This window comes from Corylus avellana, chromosome ca6, assembly GCF_901000735.1.
Source record: "Corylus avellana chromosome ca6, CavTom2PMs-1.0".
NCBI lineage: Eukaryota > Viridiplantae > Streptophyta > Magnoliopsida > Fagales > Betulaceae > Corylus > Corylus avellana.
The window spans coordinates 7,370,902-7,375,942 of record NC_081546.1 but is presented as its reverse complement, the minus strand read 5'-3'; the positions used below and the strand labels follow the sequence as shown (position 1 = coordinate 7,375,942).

Below are 5,041 nucleotides of genomic sequence, written 5' to 3'. Positions count from 1 at the left end.
GAGATGAATGTATCTTTGTGCTTTTATGTATAAATTTTTAGCAATTGTGAATTGATGATTTTTAATTTGTTTCTTAAAATTTTTTTTTGTACCAAATACTGTTTTAAATTAGAGATTAGATAGAGATGAATATGTTTCTGTTTTGTTTTGTGAAACTTTTTTTTTTTTTTTTTTTTTTTTTTTTTTTTTTTTTTTTTTTTTTTTCATTTTCTTTGTTGAATGTTTAGAATTATGAGTTTTATTTGTATTAAAATATAATTGGTATTACGCCAAAAATATTAAGATTTTATGCTAATTTTATATTAATACTTTGATAATCAAAATTCATGTTTTCTTGCCTTTTTATTTTATTTTTTGTTCTTCTTCTTTATGCTTTTCATTTTAAACTACACATATGGGGACGAATTTAGGTTGTTTTAATTTATTTTTTATATTAAGGGAAGATTGAAATGATTTATTTGCATTAAATATTGAGTGAAAGATTTTGTTATTTTTGTATCCATAAAAAAAAAAAAAAGATTTGTTATTTTGATTTGTATTATTTTTTAAATGTCCAGAATTCTATGAGTTTTATTTGTATTGAAATATAATAGGTATTACAAAAAAACTTATTAGGTTTAGGGTTACTCTCAGTTTTGTTACCATTCTCAATATATTGTTATTGCGTTTAAGGTTACTCTTTCCTTATTTTATGTTCTAATTTATATATTATTTTTCATCAAATTTCTTATTGTTCTTTTGTAAATTTAATTGACTTTGGTGTTCATTATGTTTTTTTTTGTGTTCCAATATTCCTTCTACGATTTTTTATCTCTTTCTTTGATGAAAGAAATAAAACTACTCATATGAGAATAAATATTTTAATATGTTTTATGGGTCTTATGATTTAAGGGTCTTATGTTTTAACTCATTCCAGCTGGTTTTAAATTACATATATGAAAATTTTTTAATATGTTTTAATTTATATGGATTAAAACTAAAATTATATATGGTTCTTATGATAGTATATTTTTATGTGATTTATATATTCATGCAAACTTGTGTATAATTGTGTCACTATGTTCAACAATATACTGTTGAATAACCTTTTGTATCTTTTTTTTAAAAAAATTATTTATTATTGAAATAGGCATGATAGATTTTTTTACACAATTTTTTTGACCTATAATAAAAAATACAATGGAGATGTGTTTTAAGTTTTAAAATCAAATTATAAGAAACTAAAATACAATAGTTGTCTTTTAAAAGAAAAAAGTTCACAAAATAAACCCTAAATACAAAACCCTAGCCACCGGGGTATACTCTTGTCATATGATCTTGTTTCATTAGTTTTTAAATTCAAATCAAGAGCTACTATGGAAAAATAATTAACATGTAAATCACATTTTATATAGACTTGACATATGGCTCAATTAATAAGATGTTACTTTATACACCTGATCAAAGGAAATTGATTTCATTTAAAATGGAAAGTATCTATTTAGTGCATTTAGGAGGAGAAACTTGTTCAAAAAATTTGCCTCAAAAGATAAAGGCAATATTGCCCTCCGGATAAAAGTATTATTTGTAACTAGCACCACCATTTGCAGGATAGAGTGACCACGATATAGGTATCAGTAATTGAGTGGATCAATCAGGGTAAAACTCGGTTAATCGATTAGGTGGTAGCTCATTATATGCAATGCTCGGGGCACCTGGGTTGTATCAGAGGTCCTACATGATACCTAAACCTTATCGTAAGAGGGTTAAGGGTAGGAATAGACCATATGAAAAAGAGTTGCAACTTTAATCATTGTTATATTTATTGTAACACCATGCTCCAAGGGATATGATATTATCCGCTTTGGACCTCTACCTGCACTGTTTTGTTATTGGATTTATCCCAAAAAATCGAGAGAGAAACCCTAAGTCTTGTAAAATCCTAAGCCCCCTTCCAAAGCGCCGCCGCCTCAGGGGGAGGAGGGATGCTCGTTGCCTGCATCCCTCCTCTCTTCCTTGCTTCTCGATTTTTGTTTTAGGCTTGTTTCTGTCTTTGGTGTTTTCTGTTCTGTTGTGCTTGTGTTCTCTCTTGGTGGGTACTGCTTTTGGGGGTTTTCACTCAAACTCTCCTCCTCCCTGTTTGTTTGTGTGTGCCGCCGATCTCCTCCGCGCTCGCTTCGCTGCTCACCCTCGCTGTCGGGTCTTTTCACGCACCCCTCCAGCGCCAAGCTTTTTGTGCCACCTTCCGCGGCGGTTTTCGGCCAGCTCGCGATCGGCCTCCTCCAGCTGCCGTGACCCGCTTTGAGTGTTTTTCGCATTTATTTTCCTGTATTGTTGTTTTTCTGTTTTGTATTTCCTTTGAGTTCCCCTGTATTTGGTTTTATTTGCTGTAATTTCTTTTCCTGCATTAGTTTTATTGTTCTCTTTATTTCCCTATATGATTTTATTTATGCTTGTAATAAGGCTTTCTCCTCCTGCTTTGTTGCGCCCGGTTGCTGCGCGCCCGATTGCTGCCCGATATTACTGGTCCAAACCCTTGGGTTGTGGATGTGAAATTTATCCTGGCTTTCGAGTCGAGGAGGATGACTATTGGCTTGTGGGTTTTGCTCTCAAGGCCGAGGAATAAGTATCGGCTTGGGGGTTTTGCTCTCAAGGCCTCGGAATAAATATCGGTTTTGGGGTTTTGTTCTCAAGGCCGAGGAATAAGCGCTACCTATGCATTAGATGGTGTCTGTTTGATGTAGATCTAAGTTTTCAACTTGATATTTAGTCATAGGTTAGCAGATGCTGTGTTTTGGTTGATTTGGTCTGTTGTTGTTGACTGTATCTTTAGTTTCGGCTATGATTTACTTCAGAACTTTTTGCTCTATTTGTAAGAGCTTTAGGCTCGCAACTTTTATTAATGAATGAGTATGACATGTGTCAAAAAAAAAAAAAAGATTTATCCCAAAAGACTTCATACCATTTAGAGAGTATATTCTATATATATAAGCATGTCCCCTTCTCGCACTCTAGCAATGTGGGGCGTCAAATATATATTCTTCACATCGTGATTTTTGTCTTACTATCTTTTGAGAACTCCTGTATGAAACCTGATATACTCAAATGTTTTGTAAGAAAATTATGTGTTTCAAGGGTGACCTATTGACTAAAACGAGGACTTACGTTTTATTTTCGCCTGTAAAACAACATTGTTTTACAAAGGAGCTAGCTAGAGAAGATTGTCAAGAGGGACTCGAGTCCGATGCCACCATTTAAGGAGGATTTTATCTTCGATCTTCCTTAATTGAAGGAGCATTATTTGTAGATTTTTTTTTTTTTTTGTAAGTACATTATTTGGAGATGGGTTGCTCTCAACTACTGTTTTTTTCTTTGTTATATATTAGGCTCTTTCATAGATCTTTATGGTATTGAGATATGACAGATCAGCGTGACAAGCATTGTCGGCAACAGCCTAGCTGAAATCCTCCCACTCCGAGACACCTCCGGCTGCCCCTGGAAGGTTTATGGTGTGGCTCGTCGCCCACGCCCCGCATGGAACGCTAACCATCCAGTCGAATACATCCAGTGCGACGTCTCTGATTCCCATGATACCCAACACAAGCTTTACCAATTAACCGATGTCACCGACATCTTTTGTCACGTGGACCAACCGACCCATTGAGGCCGAGAACTGTTAGGCCAACGGTACCATGTTCCGCAACGTGCTTCGCTCTCTTATCCCAAACGCTCAGAATCTGCACCACATTTGCCTCCAAACCGGCCTCAAACACTACATTGGACCCTTCGAGAAAATCAGTAGGATCAAAACCCCCACTCCACCTTTTAGAGAGGATATGCCACGTTTGAACACGCCGAATTTCTATTATGCGCAGGAAGATATTTTATATGAAGATGCTAAAGATAAGAAAGGCCTCACTTGGTCCATCCACCGACCCGGTGTAATATTTGGATTCTCCCCCTATAGCTTGATGAATATAGTAGGCCCGCTTTGTGTATACGCCGCTATATGCAAGCACGAGGGGCTTGCATTGAAATTTCCTGGAAGCAAAGTGGCTTGGGAGTACTACTCGGTGGCTTCGGACGCTGATCTTTTTGCGGAGCAGCAAATATGGGCAGTGGTGAACCCTAATGGTAAGAACGAAACGTTCAATTGCAACAATGGTGACATGTTCAAATGGGAGCATCTTTGGAAGGCTTGGCGGAGAGATTTGGGATTGAGAAGTACAGATTGGAGGAGGAGAATTTTGCCTCATTCCGGACTAAATTTCCCATGTGACTCGTGTAGTTCGCATCCGCAAACGATAGATTAATGTTTGGATCAGAAGAAGCAAGTTGTGGATATGATACATGATCAAGTTTGGATGAATTATTCCAGCTGTTGACTTTGAGCTGTTTCATGGTTCCATCAATACCAGTCTGAGAAGTTCCCATGGAATTTTTGTGGTTGAAGTTTGGGTGAGTCATGAAACAATGTTTTAAATTCTCTCCAAATGTAGTGGCTGCTAGTGGTTGCAGCATGCTGAGCTCATCCAGAGAGTTCATGTGCCACTGGTTGATGAACCTAGGATCCTCCATGCCCTGCAAGTTTGATGTTTTCCTCTTTCTAATTGTCTTATTGTAAGAAACTCTCAAATTACTCAGTAAACATTTCATAAACCAGAAATTTCCAACTTGTTACAAGTAGTCAAAACTATATATATAGGGTAACAAAACCAAACTCAAAGATTATCTGCTAAGATTTTATACATTTTTAGATAATCAGTATACTATCACCTAACCACAACATATGCAGGAGCACATTACCACTTACCAGCATTAATTAGTATTAATGACATCTATTCGATTTACTCACTATAGGTTCATGTTGCAAAATTTTTTCTTAACATTCTGGAGATGTGTACTTGTAAAAAAAAAAAAAAGAAAAATTTAATTCTGTCTAAACTAAATGGGATTAACATTATTCATCATTTTTTGTGTGGTGTAAGTATCATCATGGTGTTCCATCATTGCCACTTTACATACTAATTTTTACCTTCTCCTTGACATTATTATTGAATTT

At 35.4% G+C, this 5,041-nt stretch overlaps 1 pseudogene; it reads left to right on the top strand.

Annotated features, from left to right (window-relative positions):
* LOC132185111 ((S)-8-oxocitronellyl enol synthase CYC2-like) overlaps positions 1 to 4,258 on the top strand; it is a 13,186-nt pseudogene extending 8,928 nt beyond the window's left edge.
* Positions 4,259 to 5,041: the final 783 nt, after the last annotated feature.